The 21,431-nt window shown below is 43.6% G+C and overlaps 1 protein-coding gene across 9 annotated transcripts in view; it reads left to right on the top strand.

The window, feature by feature from the left end:
- Window positions 1–21,431, top strand: part of MAP4K4 (mitogen-activated protein kinase kinase kinase kinase 4) — a 164,323-nt gene that overhangs the window by 81,576 nt on the left and 61,316 nt on the right. The window lies entirely within an intron of this gene.

Below are 21,431 nucleotides of genomic sequence, written 5' to 3'. Positions count from 1 at the left end.
GCTGCATGCTTGTTGTGAGGGAGGCATTATATGTAGTCTGTTAATCTTTCTATTGTAAGGTCTCTGTTCTTTTGTGACATTGGTTTGGAGAAGGTGGTGTTCAGTCCATGTTGATCCCCTCTACTCACTGACCATACTCTTAGGTTTCCATGATTGAATGATTGCCATGACTCCTAAGATTTGGTAGTCCCTCTTTATTTAGAAGAATCTGTTTTCATGTGAAGCAAATACCATTTAAAACCTTAGCAAAGCTTACTTGGTAAATCTGCCTGCATCCAAGCTGTTAACTAGCATTACACCCTAAAGCTTGACTCTGCTTCAACTGCTTTGGAGCCTTTCCTTGCAGCTACACAGTTGTTTGCAGTGTCACTCCTGTGTTCTGCTTCCAGTGATGCTTTTTTCTTTGAAAAGTTTAGCAACTGATTTTGAGGGAAAAACACAATTGCTTCTCTTCTGTTTGTTATAACCCCTGACGCTGCTGCTTCTTCCTCCTAACTCTTCCCACACACGCTCTTGGCATCCCTTGGGAAAGTTTTCCACATGCCTTTTTTAATAGCAGCATTTCTCAGCTCTTGTGCCCAGTGTTTCATGACTTGTCCAGTCTAGTCTGTGTAAAATTATGCTAAGTAAACAACTGGATACTGTATCCTGCTGATTTATAAAAGAATTGGATTGCTTTTAGTGCTTGCCTGTCTTGCTGTTTCTGTGTGTCCTCTGCAGCAAAATTAACAACCTCAGACCAAAGCCTCCAGCCTGCAGAGAAACATGGCATGTCTCCCATACCTAGACAGGAAAGATTCCTTGAGCTACTCACTGCCATCTTCCTTACTCTGCTGACTGCTTATTTCTGTTGCAATAGGAAAGCCACTTTGATTGTTGTGAGTCTGTATCTTACAGCCTACATGGCGGTATAAACTACAATTGTGTGGATAATTTGTCCATTTTCCATAGGACAGCTCAAAGCAGTCTGCAGAAAAACTGCAAATAAATAAAAACGTGTGCTCCCACATAAACTAGCAGACAAAATGAGGGAGAAATTAAATAATAAGCCAAACCAAAAGTTTACCCTGTTACGTGTGTTCTTGTTTTCCCCATGAAAACTGCAAGACAATCCATGGATTTTGATCTGTTTGAAGGGGAAAAAAATGAAATAGTTGATGGCTCACTCTGGAAGATTGGGAAATACAGATCCTTGTGGCCCTGTGCGACAGAACTGGGTTAAGCCAGCTGGGAGAAGCTGAATAGGGGCCATCCTTTTAGTGTAGAGATATGAATGCAGTGCTTTACCTGGCTTTATCTGGCTTAGTGCAGCTGCCTGATAAAGTACTTACATACCAGTCCATGTCTGTATTTACTGTGAAGTTAGCTGAAGCAAACCTAAAGTCACTAGAGTTACCTACCAAAAGCCTTTGCCCTTCCAGTGTTTCATAGGAGTCACTTCTTTTTAATGTGAATTGGGGAAAATGGATCAGGTACCTAAAAATCCAGATTGTTCCATGGAGAGTCCTGGCATTTTGCTTTTTTGTGCTGAAATGAGAGCTTGCTTACTACTAGTCTGTACAACATTTTGCTGTCTTTGGTTAAACAGTTACTTGGCAAAATAAAATTTGTTCTGTGGAAAAAAAAATAAATAGGAAAGTTATGTACAATCTTGACAGCCCAGCCCTGCTGTCCAGTTCTCCTGATGCTGATTAAACCTCTGATCTCTTCAAGGGATTAGGTTATTTAAAAAAAAAAAAAAAAAAAAAAGCTGCTTGGAACTATATATTACAGTTCAGAGGAAAACAGAGCTGGACAGAGTGGTCCCTTGAGCTGTAACATCTGGTTTTGGAGGAGGTCAAAAAGAGCTACAATAGTCTTGCAGCCAGTAGGACAGTCTTTTTTGAACTGCAGAGCATTTGTATAATTGACTACTTCCTTCTTTAACTGAGATCCCTCACCTACCTCTGCTGCATGCCCTTGCCCAGCAGCTTGGCACAGTTCTTCCCCCTGCTTTACCACGGACCTGGTTCCAGGAGGTTCAGCCCTGGCTGCTGTCTGATGTCTGTGTGGGACTGGGCTCTGCTGCAGCTCCATGCTGCCTTTTTTCTGCAAAACTCCCGTTTGGGTCAGACAGAGGTGGTCCTGTCCATCTTCAGTGCACAGAGCCTTGCAGGGGTGCCAGACATGTCACAACACCCCTGCCCTTAGGTGGCTGGGAAATTTCTTGAATTGCCGGCTCATAGTTGTAACAGAGTAGAATGACATTTAACAGTAGAATGACATTCTAAAGAATCTTTTGTCCTTACAAGGAGCAGTGACTTTATCTCCCAGCAAGGCAGATACAACACCTGGTTTAAGTCAGAGCTGCAATTTCTGGATGCAATCCAAGAAATTTCCTGGAGCAGTGCTGGCACCAGTTTGGATTAAGGGGAAAGTTCCACTCTCTTCACCTGATTACTCAGGTGGTTAGCAAGATTGTCAAGCTGGAGAAGCTTGTTAGGAAAGGCAAGGATGTCTGGTTTGATGCAGTTGCAAGGTGACTGAATAGGGAGCTTCACAGGCAGTTTGAAATCAGGGCAAAAAGCTGTGGTTGTTACCAAGCAGCTTGGGAAATTATACTGCTGGAGAGAGCTGATGTTGAGCACTAAGGCTCTGCATTACTATGTCCCTGTGAAGGGCAACTTCGCATTGATGCTGTGTGTTTGAGGGAAAAATTAGCAAAGGAGAGAGAAGAAAATGGATGTAAAACATTCATACACTCTTGTTTCTCTGTCTGCTTATATCAACCATGCTTATATGTTTCCTCCTTATCCAAGATTTCCACCTGAGAGGAAGACAGTTTGCATGCACGGCCTATCGTCAGTTGTCCTTGTGGGCATACCTCCCTGTATATTTTAACAAGCTTGTTTTGGAAACCTGACTGACTGTTTCAAGGCTGAAATAAACATATTTTTCTTTTGCCATGAAGATCCTCGAGGGCACCATTGCAGCATCTCTCAACAGCAATACAGCTTTAGCTGTAAAGGCTTCTTGGTGCTCATTTAGTAGGATTCCTGTTGCGTTGCTTTTTCAGTTGAGGCTGGGCAATGGCTTCATCCTCAAAGCTGATTGTGGAACACAGTGTGAATGAAGTGTAAAGAAAGCAGTGTTTGCCTCTGCCTTCTCCTCATCTGGATGCTTATGTCTGGTGTGCAAGGTTCTTGTCCTGTCCAGCAGAAAATGTTTTACCAGTGCTCTGTAAATTGAAATGTGGTTTAGATGACACAATCTGAAGTTACAGCTGCATAAAGGGAACTTTGCTGAAGTTTGGAGCCTAAAAGAATCTCCTTTGTTTTAGGGAGATGGCTTTAAAATGTTGCCTACCTGGCTTTAGATAACACTAAAGAGAACCAGATAACATTACTATAGCACAGCAGACAATGGTCAGGATACACTGCTCAGCTGTGGCACCAAGATCTGTTGTTTATCAGTATGTGAGAGCACATGTTTAATATTGGAGCATAATGGAAATGGCTGCAGCTGACTTCTATAGGCAGAAGGGCAGGACTGCGGATCAAGATGATTTCTCTGCAAGTCTTAAGCTCTTTGGACAAGTCTGGACTTGTTAAAAAATTTATTTCCTTTGGTCTAATGGTGCAGCTGCAGTGACACACGGAGAAAGAAAGAGTAAGTCATCTGGGTGAATTAGTTGATATCTGTTACTGTCCTGGGACACTGTTACCTGTCCAGGTGGGCAAATTCATGCATTTAAGCTCTAATACTGTGCCTGTTTTCCTTCAGTCATTAGGCTTGGTACCTGCAATCATCTGAAGTCCTACTGTTAGCATTGACAAAGAGGGTCACTAGTGACACGTGATTTCATATTTGTACAAATGACTGCTTGCATCAGTCTGTGTCCTGGACCCTAATACTAACAGTGGTGAAGGCTCAGTGTGGATAGCATGCAGGTGCTTTCACAGCTGAGATACTTTACCTACCACTCATACCTGCTCTAGCATGAACTTGAGCAATAATAACCAATTCTAGTGATGGAGCATTTCTTCTGAGCTGAGAGGAGCGTCAGTGCAGGTGGCCTCAGTGCAAGTGATTTGCCACTGCCTTCCCCAGTGCTGAGCTCTGATTGTCTCAGCTGTCTAAGGAGGTTCAAGTTCTAATGGGAAACAAATGTTTTGTGTGCAGATAATAGCAAAAAGTACAGGGCTGCATTTTATATCATTTTTATCAGACACAGAGCACAGCTTAATTTACCCCCAGTGATTCAGACATACTGTCTACTCAAGGATAACAAGGCAACCCTGTCAATACAGTGTTGGAGCATGTGTGCTCTTGCCAGTTTGGGCAGAGTGAAACCAATAAGGATTGTGACACAGCATTGTGCTTTCATTTTAGCAGGTTTCTAGGCCAAACTTGGGTCTACTGAGTATTCTTCCTGTCTGCATAGGCAGCCAAAAGATCCCAGGTCCAGTATAAGCAGCTATCTTTCAGAGATACACTTTAAAATCTGGCTTGGGCATTAGGATCAAAGTCAGGGGAGCTAATTCTCTGTTTATATTAAAGGGGATATATCTGCTTGAAATGTAATCTCTCTTGACTGTGTTTAATTGTATTTTCATAAACTGCACCTGCCTGTGGGCTCCTCCTGTTTTTGCTGCAGCATTCCATATTTTTATCTTGACTTCCTAAGGAAATGAGGCTTCTTGGTGATACTGAGCATGTCCTGCCTTCTTTTCCACCAAATACCATTTGGATCTGTTGATCAACTTCAGCCAAGTTTAATGAGGAGGAGAAATTCCGGAGATACAAAGTCCTGACAAGCTATGTGAAAACTGGCAGGCTGCATGGAGAAGGGAGGGGCTGAAATTTATAGCCTCTGCTTTGAAAATGGTAGGCGGACCTTAGCCACCTTCCATTATCAGTCAACTGGCCACTGTTTTGCAGTAAATCATGAGGAGAAAGTAGATCACTTCATTTTTATTTAAGGAAAAAGTTCTGTGCAGTGTAGCACATGCAAACTACTTTCAAGCATTTTAAAATCTCCTCTGGTTCTTTCTTTAGTTTATGGGTCCACAAATCTAGTACTGAACATTTGAGATTATTCTGTGTGATCTCTCTCTCCCCTCCTTTCTTAATGTGCCTATATGTATATATAAAGATAAAATAGCAATGTTATTCTCCAACATTTAATGAGACAAAAATGTTTTTTCTAAGTCCCTTGACAGTGCTTCTTTTGCAAGGCACAGTTTGAATCATTGTGTGCGGAATTGTTGGCTAAAATAGAGTCTTAAAGCCCAGCTCCTGAATCTAGAGATTATGGTAGCAAGTGCTAATGCTCGAGGACCTGGGAATTCATTGTACCCTAAGCTGGTTTGTAACCACAATAAACACTGCCCTTGTGCCTAAAGCGTTCTGCTTCCCCTGTGCCCAATCTCTTAAATATGCAACAGAAAGCACACAGCTGAGCTAGTGTTGAAAGAGCCTTGAAGATGCTGTGCAAACTAGTTTGGTTGATCAGTGCAGGAGAAGATTCTGTTTGTCTCCGGAGCCCGTAACTGTCACAAATCCTTTCCAACAAGGCTCCTGTGTACATAGCTGTAGATAGAAAGTAGCCTCTCTGTCAGAAAACAGTAAATAAAGTGCAGAGAACACTTTAAATAGAAGTGCAAAGGTGTTGTCATTAAATTGCAAAGATTGGTGCTTCATAATAAGCACACTGTTTAGTCTTGTTCTCATTAAGACCCTGCTTCAAGCATGATTAGAGCAGTAGGAGCCTGGCCCATTGCACAGAGGCACATTTTCTTTGTTGTGATGTTTACCTGTTGATTTTTTAATGTCAGGCTTTATTTCTTGAACATCTCATCATGTTTTGTTCTGAAAGATGAATCTTTGAGAAGTGAACAAGCTAACAGCAGAAGTAAGTGCCACTGTACCTGTGTGGACGGCAAGCATGTGGGTGTTGTGCTTTGCCTCACATCTGCCAGGTAAAATGGTAGTTTCTTTACCTAGCACATCACTGGTGCAAAAGATGGAGGTGGGAGTTCCAATAGCCTGCTCTCTTTTTTGCACCTCATTCTGTAAGATGATGGGTGCCCTCTCAAGTGTCCCTCTCAGTTCCAGAAGTGAGCTCAGCTTTTGTGTGTTGGTTGGTGTATAAGGAATTTGTGCAGTATTTCTCTTCAGCAGGAATATTTTCCACTGTAGCACCTTCTTCCTGAACAGAGTTTAGTGCTTGATTCTAGATGTGGTAAAGAGCTAGGTGGAAATCCTAGTGTAAATGTGGCAGCCCACAGACCTTTGGATAACTATTACTGTCCTGGCTAAGCACATGGCTCTGCCTTGCAAGAGAAAGGAGAGCGTCCATGATCCCTGAAAATAATTTCATTGTGTGGAATATTTTACCAAATGGAAATGTAATTGGGCAGAGAGACCAGAGGCAGCAGGGAGAGCTGCCATCCTGGTGACTGCTTGGCTCCCCCTGCGCTAACCTATCCTGGCCAGGGCTGCAGGCAAACAGGCAGCCCTGAGTTCCTGCTGTGGAAACACTGATGCAAAGGCAGCATTATTACTGAAGGTTTTATTTGTCTCTTGCATACTTTACCTCAGCTCCCTTTTCACTAGCATTTATTGTAGTTGCCTCTCTTTGAGCCTGTGGAACAATATATTTTTTATAAATGAGTTTGTTGGCTTTCATTCTAAATTTGTCTTTCTGCTTCTCTTACTGCTTCTCTTACTACACTCTTTTGCAGCAGCTTTTAAAATGTGAAGCCTTGCATCGATTATAAAATTATAGCGTTACACTGATTGATAGATCAGAGGGGGCTGCATGGTCAAACAAGTCCACGCTCAAATTCGAGTCCCTGAGGGAGATGTCTGTTCCTTAGTCAGAATTGCTGCTGCTCCCCAATTCTGATTAAAAACTTCGGGGAGTATACCTAGCCTAGTCTTGATTTGTAACACAAGCTGTAAGAGTTTGCACTGATCATGTAAAAATGGATGGATCAGCATGTATATGCAAACTCATTCTCTGTGCCTACAAATGTAAACAAACTGTGTGTAAATTCAGGAAAGGAAAAAAAAAGGAGGAATAGTTGCATTTTCTATTTGTAAATGTTCAGATGGCATCCTGTTGTGTTAACAGTGCTTCCTCCTGATATATATGTCTGTGGTCTCCCCCTTTCTAGTTACTTCTCCCTAGAGATAAGATTTTACAATACAACAAAGACAATCAGGTGTCTGGATGCTATTGCAGGGACAGCCCTGCCTCTCTTTCCTTCCAATCCAAGTTCCCCTTACAGCAGCATCTATCAGGTCCCATCTTTTGCTCCACTGGCAAGGAAATACACATTTTTAAAAAAATATAGATTAACTTTCTACTGTTTTTTCCCTCCCTAAAGCTGGCATGGGGTGGGTGAGAGGGGCCAGGCAGGACGGAGAGTGGAAGCTTCTGGGAGCTGGCCTGCAAGAGTATCTCCACAGGGTTACAGTCATGAGGTTGCATGAGGAACCTGGAGCCATCCCTTTGCAGTGCAAATCCAGGAGGAAAACGGGCTGCAACGCCTTTCCAACATCTTGGCTGCATCTTTCTCAGCCACCTGCAGTGACCGCTGAGGGACCGTTTGTAGTGCTCCAACCTGCAGATTTAGGAATAAAGAATGGAGTGTAAAGGTCTTCTGCAGGGATTCCCCTACTCTCTGCTTCTTTCCACTGTGCAACAGGCGATTTTTAGTCTGCTTGCTTGTCTTTAGAAATTGCTTCACTTTCTGCTTTGGATGATTTCCATAACATTCATTGTGATTCTGAATTCCAGTGCTCAGAATAATAGCAGAGCAAAGAATTGCTGTGTGGCAAGCTCAATTCCAACGGAGGAGCCGGAAAACCTGTGCTGAGGATGTGTGATGGCAGCTGCCTCTGACATGGTGACCTGTGGGAGGCTGGCTTAGCTGAACTGCATTGTGGATCATGCCCCATGTTTGCAGGCAAAGAACCTCCTTAACCCTGAGTTTAACAGTGCTTTGGTTAGTGAATGGCAAAAGAAAACAACCCTTTAGTGGACTAATCCAGGTAGCCAAAGCAGATATACCTCTGAAAGATATCTGTTTGCTTTAAGCGAAGTCTCGAGTCAAAAGCCCAGCCTGCCCTTGCTGTGTGTGCTTGGATGGTACCATTGCTAATTGGCTGAATGTCACTCATCCTTCCTCCACACAGCAGTTAGATATGATTTAAATTGGCAGTTTCTTTGCCAATAAAGTGCTCTTAAGCTAGATAAGGTGCTGGAGCAGACCTCACTGTGGGAAACAGTGGTCATCTTAACATTGTTGCATATGGTGCATTTAATCATTTGCCACTCTGACATATAAAAATATCATAGAATCAGTCACCAAGGTTGGAAGAGACCTATGAGATCATCCAGTCCAGCTGCTCACCTGACACTATCACTGTAACCCCTGAACCACTAACTCACATCTCCCAGCACCAGATCACACACCTGTTAGACATCTCCAGCGATGGTGACTCCACCACCTCCCTGGGCAACCAATTCCAATGTCTGACCACCTGAACAGTGACATTTTCTTTTTAATATCTATATTAAATCTGAATTTCCCCTGTCTCAGCTTAAGGCCATTTTCTCTGGTCCTCTCACTGAAGGCACAGCCGAAGAGATCAGTCCACACCTCACTGCATCTCCTTTCAGGCAATTGCAGAGAGCAACGAGGTCCCCCTGAGCCTTCTTATCCCACTCTCTCAGCTCTGTCTCATAGGACATGTTTTCTAGACCCTTCACAAGCCTTGTTGCCCTTCTCTGGACGTGCTTCAGCACCTCAGTGTCCCTTTTGTATGTCTTATGTAGATCTGTAATAAATGAATTTCATACAGCTAATTAATAAAGCAGAAGAATGCAGTTCAGTTGGTTTGGGCAGTGTGTTGCAGTTTCACAGGAAAGGCCTGCATATGTAGCATCCCTGAGGCAGTGCTGGATCCAGAGGGTGATGAAGACTGACTGGCCATTAATAGGAAACTTCCTTAGATAAAAATAAAGATGTTTCTTCTACTGGTGTTCTCTTCAGCTTCATAATGCATATGGGATGAATATACTTGAATATACTTGTGGGAACTCATATATTCAGGAGTTGTGTATTTGGTGGAGAGCAGAGATTGAACCTATTGCTATGGGTTGATATAGATCAAAACGTTGGAATTCAGTGTTTGAGATGGGGGAAGAAAGACATTGATTATCAAGGCTATATATATATTTTTTTTTGTTTGTTTTGTTTTGTTTTTTTTTTTGTGAGTCTTGATTAAGAAGCACTCTGGATAGATTGGTTCCTGTTTGGATTAGAGGTCTAATCCATGATTGTTTACAAAAATACCCATATTCATCAGCCTTCGGAGGATAAATGGCTACTTAGGGCATGGATAAACAGTCACAAACACTCTGTGTATTGTGGTTCAATGAGCTGTTCTGTGCTCTTTGAAACATGGCCATCCTCACCTGGCGTGGCAGATGAGCAGTGGTATCTTGTGCAGGTGTTCTTCTGCATTTTTCCTCCTGATTGCACTGAAAGAGAATAAATGTGTGACTGCTCTGCTTTTGGCCATCACTAGAGGGCTTCAGAGGGAGAAACCTGCTTGCCTCCCACATGGTGTCAGGAGCCAAGAGTTTCTTCTGAAACCTGATATGCAGCATTGTAGCAGAGACATTCAAGTTGTGCTTGTAGGAGCTTATTGCTGTTCAGCAGTTTTTTTGCATCTTTCATTCAGGGAACTTTGTTCCTAATTTTTTTAAAAATTTTTACTTTTTAAGCATCTCTTTTAATTATCTCTACAAGACAAATGGTAAAACAGGTGTGAGGCAAGTAGGGCTGGTGGGGAGCCGACACCACTTAAAGGGTTTTGCAGAGCTCTGCACGTCCCTGAAGGGAAGCAAGTGCAACATGCAGGTTGTCGGTGTGCGTGGGCATGCGCCTGCTCTCCAGGCCAGCACTGCGGAGACGTGGCCAAACCTCCTTGTCGTGACTGTTGCATGGATGTACGCTCTGTGGTTCCTCAGGAAGAGTGTCTGCTCACGAACCAGAGGCGTGAGGGAATAAGGGATGTATTGTATGAAAGACAACCTTTAGCTGGGTGTCTTGCTTTGAAGAGGCGTGCCAGCAAGTTGGAGAGCTGCCCTCAGCCAAGCCCGCTTTCAGACAGGAAGTTTTCTAGGTCATGAAAACCAGCAATGTCCCTTTTTTTCCATCGTGCCCTGCCTTTATATGCAGCAGCACACATGCACTGCCCTCATCCTTCGTGCTTTGGATCAGTGGCTCAGCTTAGCCCAGGAAGACTTGTGAGTGCCTCCAATTTCTCTGTAGTGTGGGAACACTGAAGCACATAATGGCTGTGATTCAAAGACAAATGCTAGCTCTTTGCTACTGATCACTTTGGCAGAAATCCCCAGATGCTCAGAGACTACAGATGGAGCTTTTTTGGGGAGAGTTTTTTTGTTTAAAAAAAAATAAAAAATGCATACACAACCTTAGAAATTTCAATTATTATTATTACCAGTGGTGTTAGTACTAATATTATGTTTTCTATCTTTATAATAGCCTCCCTATTCTTCCTTTTCTTATTCTGCACTCCCTGAACCTCACTTTTCAATTCATGCCATCCCGAGCACAGCTAAAAGCTTTTTGTAGTGATGCCTCATTTTTTTTTTAGTAAAGCAGCAAAGACAAGCTTAACCAATTTAACCATCAGTTTCATTGAGACTTTTCTTTTTGAGTGGGCTTTGGGATTTTTACGTGTGCCTTTTGGAGAGACTAGGCTGCAGGAAACGGCAGGAGAGAAGCCTTCAGCCATGACGGGCTTTGTTTGGATACCTTAGTCTGGCAGAAGCTGACCTCTGCAACACATGGTCTTTTGCTAGCTTCCTCTCTCCAGATATTGGAGAGGTCTGATTTGCTGTGTGGGGGATTTCTGCTGCTTCCATGCTGCTTGGTAATGTTTCCAAACCAACCAGTGGATCCTTGCCTTGGTCGTGGAGCTGGAGCTGGCAGGATTGCTGCAGCTGTCCCTTTGTGCATGACTTCATTGTCACACAGCTCTGCTGAGCAAATCTGGTGCCTTGAACCTTGTCCTCCTGAATTTTGAAGCTCTCCAAACAATCAAAGTTTCGGCTTTTGGATGTAAGTGTCTTCCCTGTCTTCCCCCACACATTTTGGCTGGGCTAATTGCTCTTAGTTTGGTTTCAAGTCAAGTGTGATTAAGGGAAGATTTCTTCAGACTGCCACTTAATCATGTTACCAGACTAACATAGTAAAAAGTTGTAATATCTGTTGGAGTGAATACCCTGAGCACAGAATTACAGGCCCTTTCCTGCTCATGAGTCATCTTCCCCTGAGACTCTGTAGTGATAGCATTACTTTTATTGTAACAGAAAAATCCCTGAGAAGGCAACCAGTTATTTATCTGAAAAAGAGAGGCTACTTCGTTTTTTGTTGTTTCTGTTTTTGTTTTTTTGCTTTGTTTTGTTTTTTTCCTCTGAACTTTTGTATATATCCTTAAGGAAGGCACTGATTCAGTTGTAGTTCCCATGCAGATCCTGGCTGGGCAGGCTGCAGCCATGCTTGGCACAGGAGGTGTGGTGGTTGCTGCAGGTTGGTGAAACCAAACCAATACTTTTTCTGAGGGAGATCAGATTATACTATGTATCAGGGGATTTCAGTAAAACATATTATGCCTCCATTTATTTTACAGTCAGGTTGCTGAGTTTCACTTTTTAACAGGGGCTTGTGCTACAGGAGTAGGCTGTGCCTGTCTGAACTGCCTACTTGAGAAAAGAGCCTCCAGAGCAGCTCACAACACACACCCCCACACCCCCTTTTTGTGTTGCCAGAACATGCCACATGTGTTCTGCCCAGCGAGTAGAATAACCAAAGTGAGCCCCTGTCTGCCTGAGGAAGCACTGTTACCCATCGCTGCCTGGGGAGGGTTGCAGTGGCCTGGATGGAGTGGTGGATGTGCTTCCACCTCTTTCTGGGCTGTTGCAGGGCTTTTTCTTTCTGGGTGAAGTGGCCTGGCCTCTCCAGTTTCTTTTACAGGCTTTGTGGTTGATGTAGGGTCTGTCACAGGAGAGTTTTAGACTGAGTAAACCTCATTTTCTTCTCATCAGCATCTGAGTGTTGGTGTCTGACTCCCCCATTCCTGTTTGGACTGCTCGCTGCCTGCTGTGTACACACACCTGAAGTTTTGAGCAGCTGTCTGACCGTTCAGTATTTTGGTCACTGCAGGTCCCCTCTGCTAGCTGTGGTGCAGTTGAGACAGACAAGGCAAGGCTGCCAGGTTAGAGTCTGGCAGGAGACCCTGCTTTTCAGCGTGGGGCAGCAGGGTAAAGAGCAGCTGAGCCTCACTGGAAGCTGGAGTTGAGATTGGGAAGTGGACTTTTGTCTCCAAACTCCTGCCTCTGCTCTCAGCATTTCAGCTCAAGAGTGAGAGACTTGTGCTGGGATCTGAGCTGTTTGTTTTTAAACTGGAGAGTGAAATGCCACAGCAGCTCTGATTTTTGAAGTGAAATACCTTTCAATAAATGCTTGCCTGTTCACAGCCCAGCAGCAAAAACAAACATGTACTGTAGCATTAGGACTGTTTTATATTTTTTCCAGTCCTATTTTCTTGGCTGTTAATCAAGGTCTCTTTGTCACCTTCCCAGCTAAGGGTAAATGCAGCTGGGGTGTAATATTTGCAAGCATTTGTTGCTTTTATTTATCCTGATGGAGGCAGAAAAGCTTTTCTTCTCAGACAGGTAAATAATTAGCTTCCTTGCTCAGAGAGCAGGAGTAAGAGGAGGGGACTGTGACACCCCATTTAATAGATGGACATGAGCATCTCGAGGCTCTCTTCGTTGTTAATTCACTCCTGCAGCACTGCTCAGCTGTGAGGTTTCCAGGCATGCTTGGCAGCACTGACAACAAAAACATCTGGTTCAAGAATATAGCTCCCTTCTGCTGGCAGCTGCGTGAAAATGATTTTGTACATTGTAGCATAGCGCCAAATGCACTTAACTTGTACACTAAAGTGCACAGCCTTTATAGAGCTTTGGCAGTGCAGGGCGATTTTAAATGCTGTGCTTAAGTCAGCGTTAATCAACCAAAGAAAATCAAAACCTCAGCAACCAGTTTTACAAAGAACTCGCTTATCACATGTGCCCAGACGTGGCTGTACCTTTGTACCTGTCTAACAGCTGTTCCTGTCTGAACACAGAGGATGAGCCTTTTGGTTGCAGCCCTGGTTGTCATCTGTCCTCTGGGAGGGTTTGGCGCAGACATGAAGGGAAATTTGCCCCTCTCAGACATCCCTGAATTCCACTCGTCAGCAGCTGCATTTGTTACTGATAGAGGTTGTCTGTCTCCCCTCTTGTTTTAGAAAGGACCTGGCAACTGCTGAAGGAAAAACGTTAACTGTGAATCAAATAGTTTGTGTGTCTGCTGGTATATTGTAATTTGAATGATTGGACCTGATAATTACAGGCATCATCATCTTGTCAGTCAGTTGTAAATCATTTGGTAATGAATTTCCCATTTTTAAAAGAGCTGGTTTTTTGAGCAGAAATGTATTTTAGAGGTAAAATATAATATCCATATTCCTTCTTGCTTTGAAAACCCCTAGGGTTATAAACATGGATCATTTTCGTACATGAACAGGCAAGTTGGAGAGGTCTGCTTCAGGAAAGCTGCTCTCAGCATACATTTATTTTCTGTTTATTTCTACAGAGTAACTGAGCGTAGTGTTGTTTTTTCACCCTTAAAGCTGCTGTTACATTGTAGGTTTTGGGAGTGAAGAAGACCAGGGAGGAGCAGAAATCAATGGCCTAGTCTGGTATCCATCATGGGCCTGGGTTTACCCTTTGCTGCAGGACCCCATTCCTTCTCAAGAAGCAGCAGGTAGTTTAAGGGCTTGGACAGGTTTCAGTAGGTCTGAGCAGGTCTAATGGTGTCACAGCTAATTACCTGATATTAGTTTTATGCTCTGTCACTCTTACGAGATGTTCTCACCAAAACAGGGAAGAGAAGGTGGAGATGGTGACAAAAGGAAGTAGGAGTGAGCCCACTCCTTCCAGCTTTTTAAGGCAGACTTTCCTTGCAATGTTGGTGAAGCCAACAGCATTTTCTGGAGTATTTTGAAAATTGACAACTATTGGGGCTTGGTCTGGTTTCCTCTCTTCTCCTCATCCCAGCCACTCATGGTCTGCACAGACAGTGGTTTATTCAGCCTGTTTCTCAAACATGACAGTGGGCTGGTGCCGCAGCTGTTTTTGTGGTCCCTTCTGTCCTTCATCAGGGGAGAGGAATGGGCCTTTGAACTTCTTGGGTCCTCCCTATTAGCACCTGGCATTTTGCATTTGCAGTCCTTTTTCTGTGTAAGACAGGAGGGATGGCTGTGGATTAGTGGCAGAGGCTGAGTGGTGAGTAATATTGGACCAGAGGAGCTAAAGTGTTTAACCTTTAGGCAAAGATTACCTGAAATTAAAACTTGTAAGGACTTGTGCTCTCACACTGTGTCGTTCAATCGTGTTTGTAAGACACATGTACAGATCAGACGATTTCTTTTATTCATGGGCAATTTACATATTTTGGCTGCTTCACAAAAGAAACCTTGTGTCGAATAAGTCAGATCATGATCTCACACCAATCCTTGCTTACAAGATTTTTGGAAGGTGTAGCATAGTGCAGAATTTTGAGTTTTTCCTTTTGTGGGTGTGAAACAGAGCATAGGTTACTGGCTGCACTGGCATTAAGCATGGGTATTCCTAAGCCAATATCTTCTATGTTTATGGATGTGACAGCTATCTGTTAGAAGTAGTTTCACCTGGCAGGTGTACCTTAGACAAAGGTACACCACTTAAGAAACGTTAAATCTATTTCTTTCATAGCAGCAGACTCAGTGAAGTGTATGTCACTTTACAGAAGTGGATTGATGGGCTGCAAGTCCCAGGTTTGGGACTTTTCTTAGTACTCATTTTCTGACAAAATGCAGGGCTTTATTAGTGTTGCAGACTGTTCTAAACATTTGGAAGGAAAAATTGCTGCACGTTGCAGCATTTTAATGAGGACAGTTCCCTTAATTTAAAGCATTTTAGAAGACTTAGGGAACATAGACAACTGAGGGATTAGCAATATGTTACAAAGTTCTTCTTCCACCTACTAGTTGATTTGGGGTCAGTAGACCAAGACTGAAATAAAACTTCTGGTCTTCCAGCAGTTGTCTGCTTGTCTTAACCATTGATGCTACCAGTGACCAAAGCCTGGATTCATTCTGTCTAATTTTAGGCACACAGTGGTTGTGCTGAAGCCTGGAGTGTAAGTGACCTGGGGATCTGCAATTAAACATGGGGGAAAGGTGTCTGTGAGAGACAGGTCTGTCCACCTGAGGTGATACTTGTCCTGTAGAGAGGTAAAGGCCACTGGTGAGACTGTGTCTCCTGGAAGTATGAGGTACTTGCTTCATGGCTACCAGATGCTCACTGCCAGCAATTGTAGTGGTACTTGTTTGTGCTGCCCTGTGTTTTGGGTTTGTTTTTGGTGGTTATTTCTTTGTTCTGTTTTGTTTTGTGGGCTTTGTTTGTTTTGTTTTGGGAATTTTTTTTTTGTTTTTATTTTTAATTTTATTTCTTAATGTATGATTGATTTTGGAGTACCACTGCTAGTCTGCCCCCTCTGCTTTGCAAATCTGTCTGTTTGCTTTTGGCCTAAATAATATGTCCTGAGCAGTGCCAGGCCCTTCAGGAAAGAAATGGTGACATGCAATAGAGTTGCTGAATTTCTCTTGTAAACTACTCGAGCCCCATCTCATTTTGATAAAAGATCCTATGTGAAACAGTCCCGAGGAAAGCCCAACTGGGATTACTTTTCTGTCCTCTCATTTTTTCTGTTCCTGTTAGGGGGTGTGCATGGTTATAGCTTTTGTGTTTGTTATCCCACACTGTTGGGATGTTTTATTTGTCTTGTAGCATTTGTGTTTCCTTCCATGTATGAAATGAAAGAGGGGTTCTAAATAAATTCCTCTTCCCTGTTCATCTACAAGACTTGTTGGTCAGTGTGGGTGTGAGGCTGTATATTGAACAAATCTGTCCTGTAAGGAAATTAATGTCTTTGTGTAATTATATGTTTTCACTATGTATGTACTAGAAGAACATTAGTGTTATGCCAGAAGTGCTATTTTTAATGTATTTTAATTTCTCAGCTTGCATTTCTGCTAATATGTCTGTGTGGCATTTGGTGCATAGGAAATCTGCTTTCAGTCATTTAGAACTTTTGTTTCCTCTCTTCTCTCAGATGTTTGCCTTTTGCCTCCCTCTAAGTTTAAAGCTTAGTCTCAAGCCAGAACTTCAGTTTCTCTTTGAGTCTCTCCAGCTGCGTGAAACCTGCAGGACTCAGGAGCCTTTTACATCTCCCAGGTCCAAACTGCATCCCAGCAGCGTCTGGACTGCACATGTGGGAAGGGACTCATGTGTTGATCCCTTTGTGAAGGAGCTCTGCCCTCCAGGTGGGTGTGGTGGAGCTTCATACTGCCCAGGGCAGAGCAGGGAACCAGGCAGCGGGCAAACGCCTTCCTTGGCTCTGTCACCCTCCGAGATGCTGCTTTCCTTGGCATCAAATGCATGCTGAGATTGGAAGTGGAAAAGCCAGGCAACATTTTGGCATTGCACAGTAGCCTGTTTTCTCTCCAGCATCTACATCTCTAATTATCTGAGCCTGGAGCTTTACATAAAGGATTCTTCTTTCTTTTTCACACAGGCTTAATTTTAATATCTGCTAGGAAGGGCTTGTTCCGATCACAAGAAACCTGAGACTGGATGTAGAAATTGTATTGCAACAGGCATTTTTAATGTAAATAATCATGATGAAAGTAGAGAACTAGTCCATCCCTCTTTTATGAGAGCTCTGAAGATGTCAGTATAAGGCTAGCTTGTTGTGTAACTTGTAAATAATTTAGGGTTGATGAGGATGGACAGTTGAATTGTATAGCTGGGACAAACATGCAATCTGAGCGGGGAAACTCTTCTAAGTAATCATAACTGGGATCAAGGAATTAGCCTTGGAAATAGTTGAAGAGATTTACCCTTAGGGGGTTTCTCTCTTGGTTGTCTTTGGAAAAGCCTGTGGCATCCCGAGATTTTACCGAGGGAGGTCAGCAGTGGTGTGGTTTCTGTGCCTTCAGAGCAGCTCATTCAGTGACCGGTGAAGGCACCAGAGGCACATCAGGCAAGAAAGAAAATATTGTTGTCCAAGTGACTGGCAGAGGAGGTGGTTTCGGGGGGAGACAACAGACAATTATTGTCTTCACGTGGTTTTTGGCTCTTTCCTGCCTGCACGTGATTCCATCTCCTGCGCCCGCACAATGCTGCTTCACAGGCTCCTTGGGGAGCGCCGGGACCCTGCTCGGGAGCTAGTCCTTCCTCATGCCTCTTTGTCCAGCTAATTGAACTGCTGCTTTATGGCTGCAGCTTCAGTGATGGCACTGTGGTGAACGACTTGGCTCATTCACTTTCTTGCTTCAAACAGTGCCTTCAGCATGCAGTAGAGAGGGTGTTGTGCCAAGGGGAGACAAAGCAGCTTCTGTTTGGTGTGTGTTTGGAAGTGTTTCTCACCTGCTTGATGAAATGTTGCCACTGAAGGTAATTGAATGTGGTCATAAGGACAGCACTGTTTTGCCAGCCAGTCCTCACAAAAGTAAGTTTTTTTTGACCCTTGAAAAAGCTTCACAGCTGTCTTCTGCAATTACCGTGCCTGAGCTGGGATGCTGCATTGCTGTTCCTGGCAGCAGGGCTCTGTGCCGGCAGCGGCAGCAGCTCACAGGCTGGTGGGCAGCTCACAGTGACAGGATGCCTGGTTTCCAGAAAGCTCTCAGATGGGGAGGCCCGTGAAGGCCTTTCTCTGCAAGGACTGTGCATGTGGGCAAGGGGCAGAGGCTGAGGCACCCTCCCAGCAGTGGTGGGGGATGCTCACCAGCTGTGCCGCTGCTCGCTGGATGGCTGGTGCTCCACCAGTGTCACTGAGCGTGTGCCGTGATTGGTGCCTTCCTTAAGAGAGTACAGGCTGAAGGTCTTGGAAAAGCCCCTTTGGAAAAGACTTGAAGGACAGCACAGAGAAATTAACCTGCTGATGCCAGGGTGGGAAGAGTATGTGGGTAAGGGGTCCATGAAAACCTTGCATGTGAAGTGAAACAGGCACAGAGAATGCTGGGAGTGGGAAGGTAACACTGGAGAGAGACAGATGGGAAATAAACTTACATGAGGTCTTTAGCCTGAGGGCGACAAAGCTCAAAGGCTTTTAAAAGGCTCTCAAGAAGGATGGTGTGTAATAAGAAACTTAAGATTTAGGAGGGATTGTATAAGGACTTGTTAAATATTTATTGCACCTCTTGATTAAAGTATTTTATTTAAAACAGTTTAGACTTTCCCTCCCAAGAAGCCTGTGTTTGATATTTTTTTCTTACAAACTATTTTACGTCATATTCCCAATTCCAACACTTCGTTGTGGTGTTGGAGAGGATCACATTTTTCCACGTTGCACTCTGTACACGGCTCTACTTTATACAAACTTCCTACCTTGGCAGGGGCTTACCCACTTGGTGTATTGTTTCTCTTGTGGTTTGGTTCCTCCTGAAATTACAACCTCCTTCCCGGCTTGGAGGCAGCGCCACAGCTCCCAGTTCAAGTACTGTGCTGTGTGCAATACTGCCCCAACTTTCCTCGCCAAAACATCTCCCTCGTGTGTGAGAACTTTATTAACGAGTGTATGTATTATGGATTCCAGCAGCAGGAAAGGTCACCTATTGTGCTGGGCTCTATTCAGACTTTCTCTGCCCTGGACAGATTCTGCTCCAAGTGGATGCTGGCCAAGTCTGGGGTGCAAAGAGGAGGGAGGTTGTGACACTCAAGCAAAGTGGTGGTTTGCAAAAGTTGGTGTTGTGATTTGATTTATCCAGCAAGATTTTTGTTTGTGGTTTTGGTGTCTTTTAGGACTTTTTTTATTTTTAAATGTGAGTGGAAAGCATAAATGAAAAGTGAGAGGAAGCAGAAAGCAAAATAAACTGGGTTTCTTTTGGACTTCTGTTTTTCTTCTATTAGCGTGTTAGGGGCAAATGGTAAAAGAAAGGGCAACTTGTTATCACTGATGCCTTTGAAGGCAAACTGGTTTCCTCTCCATGGCTCTGGGGATCCATGGGTTAGCAATGCCTTTTCACTCCCAGTGCTGGGCTGAGACTGCTGCCTGCCCCTCTACACAGTTTCCAACTCTGCCAGTATCAAGATTCCCAAATTCCAGGAGCTAGCACTGGAACTCGGCTTACTCTGAAACCCCAGGCAGGGTATTGCCAGCTGCCATTCTCCAGGCAGGACAGCTCCATGGGTATAGGCAGGCAAAGCTTTGTGAGCAGTACTGGGAAAGCAAAGGAAAAGAGATTTGAAGGCTTCCCTCACTCCATCCTGTTTTGCTGGTGTGTTTGACTTTCCACTGTTTGGTAGTGATATTAATTCTTAAAATGATTGTTTGTAGTTTAAAATGCTACCTTAAACTGGATGCTGTTTGTGCTGGGAGAATTGAGATTTGTCACTGTCTCATTTCTGAAATCAAAAAGCAAAGTTGCTGAAGGGACCAATTTGTATTCTGCTTCACACTGATTTAGGGCAGCATATAAATGATCTTGTAGGATAAATAAACTTGCTCTCTCCTTTATCACAGAACATTGTCTTGCTTTATCCTTTCTGGACTGTGTTTTCTCATTCGCATTTCTCCTCATCTTATTACTAGGGTAAATAAAACCTTCAGAAATAGTCCTGAGTTTCTCCTCCTCAAGCTGTCAGAATAAATATCCAGCTAAGAGCAGTGGTCAGACAGATCTTCCAGGTTTGGGAGTGTGGATGGAAAGTCACCACTTACATGCCCTGAGACATGTCTTTGCTCTACCTTTGGGAGGTTTGGAGTTTTTGAAATTTTAAAATTCAGCTCCTGAAATAATTCCATTGTGCTATAGAGCTTGGGAAACAGTGTTATTTCCCCTTTACTCATCCAGGTGTGTTTCTCAGAGACAGTTTCTCATAGGGGTCTCATACCAGTTTTAGTGCTGGAACAGGTCAGGACTGTTGTGCTTGGTCTCCTGAGGCATCTAGACAGTGATGTTTAGGGGCAGACTTGAAGTGATTTTTCTTTTCCTTTGGTTATGTCCCCCCTGATTCTGACACTTTTAGAGCTTAGTTCTCTTCTAGCCCTCAGAAATGTCCAGCAAAGTGTTTCTGAATTCCTTATCTTCTAAAAATTTGTGTATATAAGAGTGTTTTCTTTCAATAATGATGCAGGGGGTGCTGTGTTATCTTTGGAAAACAGCTGATAATCTTCCTTACATGGATCTGCACTAGTAGCATTTTTGACTGTGAGTTACTCCAGTGGCAACCACGGTCAAATGCTTAAATTTTCAGCTACTTAAATCATCACAATTTTGTAAATGCTGAAGTAATAAAAACACCTCATTGTTTCACCATCTGCATGCAGAAAAACACACACTGACAGTGTGCAGCTTTAGATAAATGGAAGAACAAAGCATATTGATCTTTGTGGTGGAGCAGTAAGCAAGCTGATCCGGTGCTGCTGGGTGGTAGGCTGAGAGGTAACACACCTGGGTTTATTTTTAGTGTGCTCATTCAAATGGTTAGAAATGATCTGAATGTACATAGGTGGATTTCTGTGTGGGAGTCATATGCAGGTTTTTATCTTACAGGCAAGATGATTTTGCTAAAAGAGTGTTGCAGTTAGAAACCGCTAGGGATGCTGGCACGTCCATTTAGTCTCTGAAGGGAAACACATGGAAAGGGAGAGGAAAGCTGCTCCAAGCTTGATTTAACCACGTAGTCTTGCAAAAGTATAGCTTACTGCAGAAATGACTGGTAATCAGACGTGCTGTCACAGACAGTAAATGTGTAAGTATAAAACACTTCCACCAGCTCCATCAGAGGGAAGACAAAGAAGGTTTCAATAGGAGTTTGTATTCACAGATAATGGCTTAAAGTGGTAATTGATGCCAGCTGCATAAAATCACTAGGAAGGGCTCACCAGCTGCCTCTCTCCTTCAAGAAAAAAGGGATGTACTTTTGTATTACTTCATGAGAATGACAGTCTCTTGCCTCAATTAGTTTTAATTTTCTGCTTTTGTGATACCCTTGCCTCTGCAAATGGAGGGACTGTTAGTGGTGGTGGCGCAGTGCTTGCGTTGTCTGGAGAAGGTGACAGACCTTCCACCTCTGAGGCTGGCTCACATGTCCAAATCCCAGGATGGCTGCCAAAACACCTCCGTCTCAGGAGGATCCCTGCTGCAGGCTGCAGTTTACCCTCCCTGAGGCACGTGTGTCCATAAGGAGATCTGTGCGGAAATGGCCTTATCCGGTGAGATTTTTGGGTGGGATTCATCTCACCCTGATG

This window comes from Pseudopodoces humilis, chromosome 2 (assembly GCF_049639895.1).
Source record: "Pseudopodoces humilis isolate 2021_Gansu_Grassland_sample_001 chromosome 2, ASM4963989v1, whole genome shotgun sequence".
Lineage (NCBI taxonomy): Eukaryota > Metazoa > Chordata > Aves > Passeriformes > Paridae > Pseudopodoces > Pseudopodoces humilis.
The sequence above is the reverse complement of the archived record's forward strand: the minus strand, read 5'-3'. Positions and strand labels throughout refer to the sequence as shown.